At 33.9% G+C, this 16,500-nt stretch overlaps 1 protein-coding gene and 1 long non-coding RNA gene across 4 annotated transcripts in view; both read left to right on the forward strand.

Moving 5' to 3' along the window:
• LOC149795516 (cGMP-specific 3',5'-cyclic phosphodiesterase-like) overlaps positions 1 to 16,500 on the forward strand; it is a 412,811-nt gene that overhangs the window by 107,397 nt on the left and 288,914 nt on the right. The gene's annotated exons all lie outside the window — the stretch shown is intronic.
• LOC149795517 (uncharacterized) lies at positions 29 to 10,567 on the forward strand. The gene is made up of 3 exons (XR_016422341.1): positions 29 to 2,093; positions 6,516 to 6,661; positions 10,333 to 10,567. It is a non-coding gene; the product is annotated as an uncharacterized LOC149795517 (long non-coding RNA).

Consider the following 16,500-nt stretch of genomic DNA (forward strand, 5'->3'; position numbering starts at 1 on the left):
CATGCTTACAGCCCTTAACCCAAGTGAAATTTTATTGAAGGTTTTGGGCAAGATATTAGTGAGATTTCTCTGAAGTATTTGGTGAGAATTCAGAAAAGTATTGTAATATTTTTTGAGATTTCACTAAAATTATGGTGAGATTTCATAAATTTTGACCAGAACTTTCATTAAAAGTATGGTGAGATCTCAGAAAATTTTCACTGAAATTTTGGTGAGATTTTAAGGAGATTTCGGTGAGATCTCACTAACATTTTGACCAAAACATCCACTGAAATTTCAGTACTTTATTTCATTCAGTTTTGGGAGATGTGTTGAATATTTAGTTTGATTACTTGCATACCTCTTTTAATTCAAATTGATTCAAATTTGGATTTTCTCATGTGAGTTATCACATGAGCAATTTGGACTTAAATATTTTGTGCATATGTTGAATGTCGAGCATCCCGATTATTGTCAAATAGACATAATTTCTGTTTTGCACTTGCTGTTGCTTTTTTTTATTTTTTTTATTTTAAAACATCTGTCAATTTATTTTCTCATAGTGAGTTTTAGTCTTATTTTGACCCAACAGTCTCCTTGTATTTGAACATATTAAGGTTCATTTCACTGTTCATAAAATGAAACAATTCAGCATTAACATCTTGTATAACCAGATTACCCAATAAACGTTAACAGCTGTCCAAGAAAAGAGTTAATACCTTGCATAACTGATCATGGTTAATGTTTAATTCAGTAATCATAAAAGGTTTCTCTCCCAAAAATATGCAGTTTACAAATATAAAAAAGGAAATAAACTTTTTTTCCCAAAATGAATGCTATAATAAACTCATATCCTTTTCCAGAATATTTGGAGAACTACATATACTACATCATTTTCTTCCATACCTAACATCCATACAAAAGTCAATTAAATCTTTTCCTGACTAAATTGTGTAATTTGGCTTATTACAGGCAACGATGTGCTCCTTTAGTCTTTTTTCAGTGAATTTATTGTATGGAAATGCGATTCCAAATTCTCTATTAGCTGTCAGTGGATTCACTATTGCTAAAACTAAATTATCATTGCCATTGAACGATATGTACTGTACATAAAATTTCATAAATCTGTAAGAAACTGCCTAATCCTGTCGTGTTTGATTGTGTAGCTGTTTCGCACTCTATTGCACGTCTATATTCTTGGCAATGGGAAATCTTGTTTATTTGCAGACTTTTATATTCTCTGATTGAGTCATTTACAAGTTTATAAAAGAAGTTTGCTACTGAAATGATCACGAGACAAATCACTGACATTTCCATTAACTTGTCTGTGACCCAGGTTATCAGAGTACATGGTGGAAGAATCGGCTTGTTCGAACTATTAGAGTGTTCTGTGGGGCATGGCTCAGCCCAAGCTACTGTAAAAACATCAAAATGAACTAGATCTATATTAGTTAAATTATCAATAATATGATTTCACTTATAGCTCAGTTTTTATGAAACACCTGATAATAAAAATACCATTTGTTTGGTAATAAAAATATAACATTAAGAAATACATGAGTAAATATGTACAAAGGAGTGTAAAACCACAGGGGCTCATATCACTGCTTACAGTTTAACTGTTAGCCATACATTAGTATAAAATAATAAATATTATTTTATACTACATGTGTGAGTGACATTTATATTGTAATCAATGTAATCAATAATACCGGTACAAGCCCCTGTGCGTACAAGAAAATGTTTAGTAATAATTCACTCTTTTTGGCGCCTCAAATGAACTCAACAGATGCTGTATGCTGACCTACAATGTACATGTAGAATAGCACTTTAAAACCCAACAGGCAGAAATTTGCATGCAGGCCATGTTCACTTAGCAAGGACCATGCTATTTAGGAAGAAAGTTGTTTAATATTCTCCTGCAACATGTTTGCTGTTACATATTTCTGTTTCCACATGAGTGTGGACATTGTTAAGAAAAAGAAACCAATATCAAGATCTAGTGATGTCCACATTGATACTGATGTTAATGTCCAGTACGGAACAGAAGACATCGACGTGCGGTTATGGAAGATTCATGGATTATGAAGGACTGGTTCTTTGCCAAGAAAGAGGTAAGTTACATTTACTTTTTTTTCTTTTCAAAATTTTTGCATATGGAATGATCAAAGTGGATAGCCTGAATCATTGACATTATAAATGTAAGCATGCATTTGGTATAAGCCAAGGTTTTGCTTCAGATTTTACTTAAAGATATAATTCAACCTCATGTTGCTAAAAATGATATCTACACCACACAATCATCAAATACTTATTTATGCCTTCCACAATTCAACTGTGCAACCATGTCTGCCTCCCCCCCTCCCCAATAATTCTGTGGGCGCCTTAATTAGGAGCACTTGCATTACCAATTGAAACAATTAGTAACCCAGCCACTGAGAATTTTAAATCCTATCTGAATTTGGACAAACATAAATGTTCTTTGTATTATTTTATTGCTGATTGGGTGGAGCAACTTCAGCATACACGACTGAGAACCAAATGCAGTAGCTTAATTCATGATTTCATTCCTTAAAGACATTTGCCCTATCTGTCAAGTCTTTTCATTGGTAGATTTAAAATACCCAAACCAAAATTGCAAGCTTGTTTTAAAGCTTGCAGCAAGCTTGCCACAAGCTTATTTATAAAGCTTGCGGCAAGCTTGTATTTGGAACATTGCAGCAAGCTTGCGCAAGCTTATTTATAAAGCTTGCGGCAAGCTTGTATTTGGAACATTGCAGCAAGCTTGCGCAAGCTTATTTAACAAAAGTGTCATAAGCATGCACAAGCTTGCGAAAGCTTAAGCTTGCACAAGCTTGCGCAAGCTTAAGCTTGCACAAGCATGCGCAAGCTTGTTATTTATTTACCTAGTACAATAAGCATACACAAGCTTGTGCAAGCTTGTTACTAGCTTGCGCAAGCTTGTTACTAGCTTGTTGCAAGCTTGCAGAGATTTCTTGCTACAAGCATCTGGGCTTTCAAAAATCAGACATGATTGTGTTTTCCCCCCTTCCAAAAAACCCCCTGAAAATGTGAAAAAGGGGGGGGGGAGTCTGGGAGTCCGAAGGCCCCTGTCCAAAAATGCATTTTAGACTCAACTGCTCCTGGTGGACCAAATTATCATAATATATTGCAAAGTTTTACTTCATTCCAATGAAGTAATCTGCATATTTAATGATTAAATAATGCAATCTTATAGTTGCAATGCAGTGGAAAACAAATCTGTTCCGCCAAAACATTAAGTTTAATTCCATTGTTCAAGTTTATTCATTCACCGCAAGCTTACCCAAGGCTGCAGAAGCTTTATGTGTTCCCCTAGCTGCAAGTGTCACGCCCCTATGAAATGATCATGAATAATGAATGAACTGTTCATGAACTTGGTTCAAGAACCATTCATGAAAGTTCATCAAAAGGTTCATGAATTATTCTAGAATGTGCATGAATTGAAAACAGTCCACAAATTGGATCATCATCATTCATGAACAAGTGCATGAACATATTCATGAACTATGATGAACAAAGTTTCTCAATGATTCATGACTTCATGAACAGTGCCTATAAAACAAATATGATTACCTGACAAGTCACAAATACCTATTTATCCTGAATCATACAATAACCTTAGATGGGGGATGGGGTTAATACAGTATAAAATGCAACATATTATCTTAAAAACTGTATTTGATTTCAGATAAATTTAAACTAACAAGTGATATTCTTTTTTTTTACCCTTAGCAACACTTTTTGTATGTTCTGTAATTTTTCTTTGAAAAATGTTCAAGAGATATTGGGGCAGTTGCCTGCAATCAACTGTTGAAGCATATTTCATTGTCATGGGGCTGTCTTTCAGCTGGGGTTTCTCCTGACCAATCTTCTTCCAGAGACTGACCTGTCTGATAACTCTTTTGTGAAGATGTTCAGGGTCTATAATTTAATCAAATCCTGTCCATTGTCACTACTGAATGTCTCCTTCTGCAACTTAAGCTGTTCCATCTGATTACTGTTTGGATCTTTAACACTGTTGCAGCAGTCACAATTTAATGTCTCTTCCATCTTGAATCCTCCAGTTTTCAAATTTTCCTCCTTAACCTACAAACTTCATCCTCTAACAATTTTACTTTTCTGCTGTCTGGTCTGAAAAAAAGGTAAAGTTAGTTAATTACAGATAATCTCTGATCAACATTGTTTTTAGCTTTTAGCACATTATCATTGTACCCCACTTTACTTACTGGAATAATATGATCCAACTCAAAAATGATTTAATCCCTTACACATAATACTGAGCATTTATATTATTGCAGAATTTTGTCACTGTTTTATATTAACTGAATCTGTCTAGCCATAGGTATAGTCACAGGAGACGGATGTTTTATTCAGTAAAATATGACATTTGTTTTGACAACATCGTTACTAAATAACCGTATATATTACAGATAACGGTTATTTCATGCTTTCAAATATTTTCGCCATTTTTTATTGATAAAACGCCAGACTTGTGTGGTATAGGCCCTTAGTATGTCACTAATGCATCCACTCAGACTCCGCATGTTGCGTATAGCTGCTTCCGGTTTCATCACGTTGTTATTTGCACTTTTATTGTGAACAGTTTCACGCATTAACTATTTTCATAAGGTTTTTTTTTTTTAAATTACCAAATTACATCAGATTATAGAAATAGTGATGTCATGTAAAAGAAAACGATCTCGAACATCTCAACTCCTATCGATATCGAACCACGTCTGGTATCGAGAACTGGGGGGTGGGGGTGATAATGTTTAGTGATTTTCAAAACTTTGATGAGCAAGTTTAAATTAGGTCTGAACAAAATCGTGTCATTAGCTTGGTTATAAATAATATGATGACATATATAAACCAATAAAATATCCATATAACTTCTACTGAAATAATCACGAATGACCAAGAAAAAGATACTCACCGTAATTTTGGTCATCCGGGCTTGGTACGCTTTTCCGCCTAATTCTGCTCTCACCAAATCATTTCCTTCACATTCTTCAAAGTCGCTTCTCTGCACTTCTACTTACTTTAAAAAAATGATATTGAAAATATTCTCATCTGTCCATTCCACGGAGTCCACGGTTTTTGTTCGAGGTTTTTGCCTAACCATCTGCATGATCTTTGGTTTCTGAGGAAGCTTAACTGTTGAAATCGCGCGCGTATATTAACCAATCATATCACGTCTTTTTTCAAAGGCATCCAATCAGAATAATCGTTGTTAATATATTTCGGTTTTTACTGCAAATTGGCAACCAGTGACTAAGTCAGTAGAATATGCAGTTTATAACAGTAATGGAGAGAAGAAAAAAAACGTTAGGACAAAGTCATTGAAAGCTTTTTAAAGCAGATACATTTTGTTGATGCTGGCCAGAAAATATTTTCCCATATTAATCCAGAAATACTCAGGTTAAGTAAACAAGTATTGAATTAAAGATCTGTATGAACATTTATACAGTATATCATTTTAAAAAAAGAAGAAAAAATTTACCTTTATTTAAATTTCACTAATATTGTGAGAAGTTGGTATGACAAATTTTCATGAACATTTTATGAATATAATGATATAGATATTTAATATACATTTTTTTAAGAAATACCATGGTATTGCATCAAAGTACTTGAATTGTTCATGAACCATTAGTTCATGACATTTCAGGAACTTCAAAGATATTATAATAGTTCATAAAAATTCATCAGTGTGTTCATGAACTTCAAGTACATGATTCATCAAAATTCTTGAAGTTCATGAACTTACTTGAGGAACTTTCATGAACACTTCACGATTGTTCATAAAGTCATGAATTTGTTTTCATAGGGGCGTGACAGTGATGGTACCTGCTACTTGGATACATGGTCTCAAACTTTCACAAGCAATGGATATATATATATATATATATATATATATATATATATATATATATATATATATATGAAGAAACTTGTTGCAAGCTAGTTTAAATTTACTTTCTGAAACATACAAGAAAGCTTGCGCAAGCTAGTTTTACTTTCTGAAGAAAACAAGCTTGCGCAAGCTAATTTTACTTTCTGAAGAAAACAAGTAAGCTTGCGCAAGCTAGTTTTACTTTATGAAACGAACAAGAAAGCTTGTGCAAGCTAGTTTTAATTTCTGAAGCAAACAAGAAAGCTTGTACAAGCTTGCGCAAGCTTGTGCAAGCTTGCGGTTATATCCAGCTATCTTGCCTAAGCCTGCACTTGCTTGTACAAGCTTGCGCAAGCATCCATGTTAGCTTATAAACATCAAACTAGCTTATCGCAAGCTTACCGCAAGCTTGCCACAAGCTTTTAGCAAGGATGCATTTTGGTTTGGGTAAAGATTTAACTGGATAAGGATTACAGCTTTTCTTACTTATGTACACTAGGACTCTTTTGCCAACCAAATCTTTTCTTCATCTCATTGCATTCTTTATGTTCTGTATAGATTAGAAAAAGATCAGTTATACTAATCTCTGATCCTTTTACAGATTAAACTTCTTGAAGGTAACAAAATTTGAATCAACACAACAAAGTTAGCAGTCATTTGAAAGAAGTGCAAAACATCGACAGTAACACGAAGAAGTCAGACAAAACCCCATTGCCATGCCAGAGGAAATTCCAACTACAGTAAAGAGTATGTATAAGATGCTTCAACTTCTTTTTATGTAATAAACATGATACATATGCATTTCTGACTCTACATTTCGACCCCTAATACATTTTAAAAAAATAAAAATAAAAATTGGAAACCAGATTTTGAATTTCATTATATATTGCAAATGTCCATATTTTGGAAAAATGTATCCCAAAAGTTCTGGAGAAATCTCCCTGAGGACTGTTCCAGAAGTAGAGATGTAAATGTTTTGGGAAGTTTCTACTGGGTAACCATCATTCCTAATGATTGGTTACCAAGGTACATGATCAAAAGGAAATTGTATTAAATGTGAACCTGAACTGCATTGTAGTAGGTTCACAACTACTATGCCAACCCTGAAAATAGCTGTAAGTGTAATTATTACTAATATTGGTGGGAAAAAGCATAATCTGAGCATAAAAAGAGTATATATTATGTGCCACTATTTCAGAAAACTGATGGAAAATGTACATGTAGTAAAAAAATTTGTTAGAAATTGGCTAAATTCATGTGGATTAGTAGTAATTATGAGAATAGACAAAAGAAATTGATAAATTATTTGTGCATAACACTCACTTTGACTAGTGTACATGTCAACAGTAACTTTCGCGAGTAGTTGTAAAGTCCACAAATGATGATTGTTGTATTACGCTCAACCTGCCATGTTTCATCCCATAATGACGGTTGAGTGGAGCAGGTTTTTAAGCTTAACAAAATCCCTCTTTTCTAGCATTTTTCAGTCATATAACTTACGTCAGTTACATCAATACATCCTGGGGTTTCTTTTCTTGTCTTTTTTTTGTTGTTGTGTTTTTTTGGTTATTTTTTTTTTAAATGATATCTGGCGCCTTTTATTTATGTATGTAGTATCATAATAGAATGAGTCTAGGGCAAGCGGTTTCATATTCAAGAAGCCATCTGTTTCTTGGAACTGTTTCATGTAAAATTCATGCAGAAGTTACCACATTTGCACACGTTAATTTTTATTCAATTTTTTTTATATATAATGTTATCAAGTAACAAATGTTTTTTCCTTTATAATTAAATATTTCATTAAAAAAATGTCATTCTGTACAGTTGTCCATTTTGTTCATTTTTTTCCAACATGGTATAAAAAGTGTATGTTACGGTAGCCAAGTTTTTGTGTTGAATATGCATGACAAAAAATGTCTTGGGTTTCCCGCTAATAAAATGGGTCCAGTAAACAATCATGTGAACAGCGGCCCTGACTTGAACAGCAAACACTCGTTCCAGGGCCACAAACTGGAGGCAAAACTGGCATTAGTTAAACCGGATAATTATATTGTGCTTTCTTTTATTTGAATTGTAGTATGTATTTAAATTTTATTTTGTTGAATATTTTATAATCTGTACTTACTGTCACTGTTGACAAAAGGTATTGACCCAGTTAATGTCATCAGGATCTCAAAATGGGTGTTTTTAAGTCATGAGATAATTGGCACATGAACCATGGACAGGCACAAAGTTAGGACGATCAAGCTTGAAATATCGTCGATTCTTAAATAGGTCACTCGAGAAAGGATTGTACACCACTCCCTCGATAATTTTGCTTATAACACGGGGTCAGGCATGGATTCCATTTTTTGAACCAGAAAATACCAAAAAAATTGATCCCTATTTGTTGAACTTGAAGAAAATCGCGAACAAAATTGGTAACAAAAACTTTGATATATCGCTTGTTTTATCATCGAAAACGGTAGATAGGAACAGGAAATTTTAATCAACACTATGAAATATCAAATTTAAAAATAGGTCATACAGTTTTGTTACATGTTTTTTTCAAGCGACATTCTAGTACACTACAATTAACAATAAATAAGGAAATTTCGCTCATTGAAAATGTCACTTATACTGAACGGTTGCACTACTTTAGTAAATAAATGCAAATTAAATTTAACAAAATTATCAATTGAAATTTGTGTTCTAGATCTATCTTTTCATTCCTTTTAAGTGTATTCATCATAAATGCAATGGGTCCTCTTGTAATTAAACGTAAAATGCGTCAATCTACCATAACAGCTATGTCCACAAGTGTTTTTCTGAGAACCTAATTAAGTGCCGACTGTTTTGATAACTGACTTCTGGATGTATTTGTTGCATTGTTGCATTGAATTAAAAGCTGGCCTCATTTGTATTATCACTTTAATTATGTCTTTTGAATCAAAGAAAGGAGGTGGAATTTAAATAAAGTTAAAAGGCATGAAAATCTTACAAACTTAAAATCTAGCGGCCCTAGTTGTATGTCAGGTGAATTCACTTCATTTGATCAATCAAACACTGTTATAAATGTTATTGTGCATGTAACATAAACTACTTAAATTAACCGACTCTTTCATAAATGTGATGAAAGATAACAAGGCAGCCAAGCGAAATGAATACTTTGTAAAATAAAGAGCTTGATCTCACAGATACGGACCAATGTGGGCAAACGAGTTTTAGAGAATTCTTGAACTGGCACTTAGAGATATCCTCAATGATGATAAGAAATTTCATCCTTACTTCCAATGAAATCACGACATCAATATTGTACTAATTGAACAAATCAGAAATTGAGTTTCAGTGTAGATGATTGTCTCAGGAAATAAATGTTGCCTGTTTTTGAAAAAAATGAATCTTTTTTGGTGCTGTATCAACAGTTGGTCTAGTTTCTTGCTCTCTGGACTCCTGATTTGGCAAGATACTATTAAACACCTCTACAGGAACCAGACTTATCAAGAAAACAAAAAGCAGTGATGTAATACACAGATTTTTTGCGTACAGGTAATGGCTTTGAAAACAGTTGGAACGATCTTTCATATGTTGGAAATTTTGAAAATAAATGTTAATTAAACTGAATAACAAACAACTTCATTAGAAAAGGATAGTTATTAAAAATTATTATTGACATAATTGTAAAATGAGCATTCAGTCATTAAACAGCCCAGTTCCTTAATGCCGATCCCCCCCCCCATGGTTTTCTCGATGTTAAAGTGATTTTTTCAATTTGTGGAGGTCCCTTAGTAACTTGCGCCTCACTTATAGTGCGGTCTATGTTAGTGGACCCCGTTGTGCATGAGTTATCGAGGGAGAGGTGTATTATTATATAAAACACGTATGACAAGTAAATTGTAAGCAACCATATGAGCCCCTGTGATGATGAATAAATGCATACATGACATGAGCCTCGATCTGTAATCATTAGTCTTTCTCAATCTGAATTTGGAATACGTTTTTTAACGGGTACCTGATTGTTTGTTTTATTACCTGGGTTATTGTCAACGTGAAAATACCCGGGTACCCACTGGCATTTTTACCCAGAAGTATTCAAATTAGGAATATGCGGTGTGACTTCCAGGTATCTCATCAATAGTGCAGTTTATATGTTTGCTACTCAACTGTGGTGGCTCTATTGGTAGAGCAATTAGACTCGTAGTCCAAGGGATGCAATTTCAGGCTCGGTTGGCTGCCTAAGTGTGTCCTTGGGAAGATGGTTGGTTCCTATTTTCACAATGTGAGACAGACACTGTGTTAAACGTGCCATCTAATCCAAGCTACAATTATGTATTTTGTCTTTACCTTGTCAAATGAATCTACAAAAATCCACCTTACAGAATATCTCAAATGCCGTGATCAGAAATAAACTTCTACCAACTTTATCATTTCCATTTCAGGTTTCATTTTTCAACAGTTCAAAACAGAGCCTGCTAACTTAAATTCAGTGGTCAACAGGAAGTGCATTGATTCAAAGAGAACAATCTCTAAGTGAAATCCAGAAGCAGTAATGTTAATTACACATTTTGTTTGCTTTGAATATTCTGGAACAATGAAGAATGGTCTTCATGTGAAGCAAATTTCCTGCCGTATCTTTCATCATGACCTTAAAGTTTGTAGAATGAATGTGATGTATTAAATATAACAGGCATATACACACATACACTAGTTGTCTTTTTCTCATGAGAAACCTTATTGAAAGATCAATAATTGAACTCAAATATGCTTATGATTACTAGATTTGAATATCATCATATTCTGTTTAATTCATGTAAAAGTTGTTTGTATTTAATAAAAACTAAATACTATAGTTGTTACTTGTTGTTTTTGCCGAGTGGTCTAAAGCGCTCTTCGTTACGGATCACTGCCATCTCACCTCTGTCTGCGGTGGTTCGAGTCTAAGATTCAGCCAATGTGGGTATGTGAGAAAGCTTGCCAGTAGCTTCTCGTGGGTCGGTGGTTCTTTCCGAGGTTTTCCGGGTTCTTCCTCCATCATTAATACTGGCCGCCATGTATAGCCTATCGTGCTGAAAAATGGCGTTAAACCCCACAACAACAACAACAACAACGTACATTGCAACCCTTGAAAAATCCACATGGACATAAGAAATCAGCATGACTAAGAGGTGGCTTATTGACTGAAATATTTAAATTAGCCCATATGGGTTTCTAAAACCAGTTTCTTTATATGCTCAATGAATATAGACATTGATTCTGTTTGGACATGATTCTGTGTGAGCATGGGTTCCATTTAGACATGGATTCTTTGTCCATAAGATTTTCTTGCAGACTTTATGTTCTTGGCGATGTGATGGGTTCCTGTACCTGGCATGAATGAATTTCCTGTATTTGTAAATTTGTTGGACATCATACCAAGATGATAACGAAATTTAATGATATCGTATTTTACCTTTAGATAATAGATTCAGCTATATTCAACCTCTAAGGAATTGTAAAGTAGGTATATCACAGAATTCAATGCATTAGTTATTTTTGTTTAATGTGTCAACGAAAATCAAATTGCAACAATCTAAATTAATGGATTATATGTTAAAAATGACTCAGCACATACAATAAAAAGTCCATTTGCATTATTTTGTCTGCAGACTCTTTTTAACTATCTTTCTTGCATAACTGACTTACTGTCTCATTTATTTCTGTACCAGGGGCCTACTCTCTCATTTATTTCTGTACCAGGGGCCTTCAGGTTGTAAGTTTTGCACCAATATCTTATATATGGAACATGTTGCAATATGCATGTTTACTTGGGTAGATTTACCTGTACATGTATCATGAAAGATTTACCTGTACATGTATCATGAAAGTCAAGTCCCTTGTGAAAATGTGACCAAAAATTCATTGATATTTTTTTCTACTACTTCAATGTAATTGGGTGAGATTTCACAGGATTTTGCAGAAAGTTTGGCATGATTTTAATAAAAGTTTGATCATAACTTTTGCTGAAATTTTAGTGAGATTTCACTGAAATTTTCACAACTTTCACTGAATGTTTAGTTAGATCTCACTCAAATTTCATTGACAAATTGTTGAGAATTCTTAGAAATTTTCACAAAAACTTTGAAATCTCATTGAATTACCAGTGAATTTCAAGTAAAATAATGAAATTTCAGAGTTACTATTGAATATTTCAATGAAATTTTAGTACATTTTCAGACATTTCAAAAGGTTTCAAGTGAAATAATGGTTATGAATTATGCAGCACTTTATTAACCATAATACTGTTTCAATATAAATGATACAAAATTATACATCTGTCATGACATGAGATGTTGGAGGTTGTAGACTGACTTTTGAATGCTTCAACTGTGATTCTTTTGTGATTGCCTGAAGTTTAATGAGCCTTTGATCCATAAACAGCAGTGAAAAATGTTTATTGTAATATAATTACACTGATTTTTCCCAGAATTCTATCATAAGAAGAGTATTTTGCTAATATAAACAATTTTTAATGCCACTCATATCATGGATGATTCTAATTGTTGGCCATGAAAATAACTCAACAATGAAATGACCATCTTTGGTAGACATGGGTATTGAAGTTAAAATGCCATTACTTCCACACCAGTAATCTATATTTTGTTCCTTCTTAAGTTCTGGAAGGGAATCAATTTCATATTGTATAACTTCCAAATCGGATCCAATTCCTTTTACAAGAGTAGTTTACCAATTTTCGGTTATATATGGTAATGAAACAGCCCAAAATGCCAGTGTGCTACAAAGTTAGCACTTTGATCTTTACTGTCAAGTGAGGCGAAATAACAGTAGGAACACACTGAGATGGAGTTTAAAAACACTTGGGAGCTATTGTGTCCGGTACACATGTATGATAGTGGTATTGGTTATCAGGTATTCTTTAAAGTGGAGCTGTACATTTGAGAGGCCTGAAGGCATTATTATGAAAATTAAGATAAATATTTCTCATTGATTATAAATTATAGAGCAAGAGTTGTGAGGTTTTCAATGATAATTAATAATTGCGCTTGCCAAAAATATTTGAAATTAAATTTCTCAGCAACAATCTTAACATATCTTAACTTCTATGTTGTCAGACATTTGAGGGGAGATAAAAAAAAGAGATCAACCTTTTTATTCTCTTTGGCCTACCTCAGAAACTAGCTCTGTTAAAACGAAACAAAATGAACTGATGAGAAAGAAAAAAAGATTTCTACCGGGTCGAAAGTTCAAATGTTGGATGAAGGCCTTGATTATTACATTCAAAGACGCATACATTTCACATTGCTGTTGTAAGAGTGAGTTAAATTAAGAAGTGAATCTTTCTCTCTCTCTCTCTCTCTCTCGTCCATTTCTTTTTCAACTTGATGGTTGAGAGAGAGAGAGATAAAGAAGCAGAGCAAAAGGAACTTTATAATGCGATAGAAACATTGTGATTTTTTTCTTTTTAAATGATAGGCAAGGAAGGAATATATTGGAGTTGACACTCGACACCCCACCCAGCCTGTAAAATGAATGGTTGGTCCGTTTCAAGCTAGTCCAGTTCTCACTCCTGATGATAAAATGTATCACCCAATATAAGAAAAGGCTCTGCACATGACAGACTTCTTGATAAACTTTGCTACTACATAGTTTAAGCTCAATTTAGTGGAACTTTAAGTTGTTACTGAATGAGATGGCCATGTTAAAGCACTTGTATATCAACACACAATAGTGTCAGAGCACTTTCATATCAACATGTGGGATATTCCTGCATAAAATTCTCAAATTTGGAAAACTCTGCGTATTGCTATTTCTTCCTCAACAGAAAGCCCTAACAAACTTTATTCTAATTTGTACTATCCGATACATATATACAGTAATCAGCGCCAACTGAGAATGGGACAGCTGCGAGACTGCAACTACTTAACAGCCACCATATTGTTTACATCAACGTCCACTGTTGACAACATACTTTACTGGGCAAAAAAGTCTGTTTGAATATTTGTTTCACTTAAGTCTGTTACAGTGATACAGAGCAATGATCTTCGAGACAATTACATATGATATCTTACTGTTATTATTATTAGTATGCGATTAATGATTGGCCTAGATTGGACATCCATAGAATTCACTTCCCTGTGCCATTAAAATATGGTATCCGCACACAGAGCTAGGTGACATTTGACCATAAATATATAGTTCCCGCACACAGCCAGGTAACATCACCCATAAATATAAGGCTTCTGCACTACCAGGGTTAAAAGGATCATTACAGAATGGGACCAAAGAGACCATTATTTAAAAACCTATTCAAAAATGAAAAATATCCATATCGAGAAAATTGGATTCAGTTCAGGAGAAAAGCAGACTTCTGCTTTAAAAGATTAGATAATGTTTTCATCTGAGTGTAATTAAACCCAACTGATTTTATAATAAAGGAAACATAAGAAAAAATGTAGAAAGAAGTTATTGTTCCAAAAATGAACAATACATTTAATAACAGCAATAGCTTACTGGTGGCTAAACCTTTTTTGTGCTGAAAGAATGCACAGTCCATTTGATGTGCGTACATCATCCCTTAGGGTGAAGAATTGTCTGTACAACACAGTTCCTCTTGCAACTCACTTGTCCTCGGTATGTTATGTCCAAAACAAGCACAACTAGCTAGCTCATCTTTTTCAAGGATATTGATGCACTTAGATGTGTGCCAAACACCAGTGAAAATTTGTCTGTTGCAGAGCTTTTTAACTGCAATTGCAAACTGATCTACAATAATTATGTCTAATGGCCATAGAACACAATTAATTTTACTATATGTTCTCTACATTTGTTTCTCAGTACTGACCTTTCCACTGTGTGACAATCAATACAAATAGTATGTTAATCAAAAATACCTTCAAAGATGACTTCACGGTGTAGTTCTTGTCAAAGGATGACCTGCTCTTTTTTGAGATGCTGGACTGTCAACAGAGCAGCATGTAAACAAAACACAGATTGTACTTCTGGATCATCAGCAAGGCCTTATTATTCACTGTGCACCGTCGCCGAAATACACACGGACAACCACACCCTGAGCTCATATTCTCAAGAATAAACACTTTTAAACCCCTACCAAAAATGCATAAATAAAACTCCTATCACCACCAAAATGAGAGAGGAAAAAATGTTCTAAAAATAGACTAGAACTACATTCGTGGGTTCTGAACTGGAAGTACTAATTGTTGCCTGATTCCTGAAAGGCCCAATTTTTTATGACCAATTTTAGTCAAACTTTTATATTTGCATGCCACACCTATTTCAACTTTATACATGAAGTCTTTTTGAATTTCATTGCAAACAAGACATGACACCTGCCAGAAAGTGTGTAGTGCTGGTGTTCCACAGGGTGCAAGTTTTGGTCCAAGTGCTCTTGAGAAACCAAAACTAAATTTGCTATATCTTCCTTAATTATAGGAATATTTCAATGCAGTAAAAACCTAATTGTCATCCAAAATAAAGCCTGTCTGAAAATGTGTTTGAAATATTAAAATATTGATAAATTAACTTTTTAATGGAAATTTAAATAAACATTTAATTTTTAAAAACTGAATTATATTGATAAATTATATTTTCATACAAGTTTAAAAAAAAGGTTTGACATATTTCAGACAGAAAAGTTGACTAATGAATGGTATTTAAAACAAATTTTAGTTCGGGTCTGTACAACTGATAAAATTTTTCCCAGAGGTAGTGAAGTAACATAGGTCAGAGTAACTTTGGCAGCAAACTGCAATATGCCTGTCCAGATGGATATAGGTGTACACACTAAAGAAACAATGACAGATGCTATGTTCCACATTTATTGTGTCAGGTACTTAGACAGTTGTTTGCATAACTAATAGCACACTCAGATTTAAATTTCTGATGGGACCACTACCATGTTTTATAGCAAAAATGCATTCCATTTCAATGTCAGTAGCTACAAAAGGTGACAGTGGGATAGGGAGGCTCTACCTTACTGAAAAATGGTGCTAATCTCTCTTATGAAGACCTAAGCCATGTCTTTGAGGTGCTATATATCAGTTTGGTGATATTAACTAATCTTGGTCACTTATGGCAGTACACTGCACATGCCCTTATGAAACCTTGCTACTACCTCCAGACTATTGGAGAGCTTCCAAGCTGATCCAACTCTAAAACATTGTTCCAGATACCAGGCTAGAAATGAAAAGATACAATATGTTTCACTTAATTTTAGAAAACAGTAAGATATAGGTAAATGAATGTGTTACCCAAACCAAGATTGCAAGCTTGTTTTAAAGCTTGCAGCAAGCTTGCTGCAAGCTTATTTATAAAGCTTGTGGCAAGCTTGTATTTGAAACATTGCAGCAAGCTTATTTAACAAAAGTGTCATAAGCATGTACAAGCAATGTGCAATGTTCCAAATACAAGCTTGCTGCAGGCTTTATAAATATGCTTGTGGCAAGCTTGCTGCAAGCTTTAAAACAAGCTTGCAATTTTGGTTTGGGTAACACATTCATTTACCTATATCTTACTGTTTTCTAAAATGGAACATTGCAGCAAGCTTGCGCAAGCTTATTTATCAAGAGTGTCATAAGCATGCACAAGCTTGC

This window comes from Sinohyriopsis cumingii, chromosome 7 (genome assembly GCF_028554795.1).
Source record: "Sinohyriopsis cumingii isolate HCF-2022 chromosome 7, ASM2855479v2, whole genome shotgun sequence".
In the NCBI taxonomy this organism is placed as follows: Eukaryota; Metazoa; Mollusca; class Bivalvia; order Unionida; family Unionidae; genus Sinohyriopsis; species Sinohyriopsis cumingii.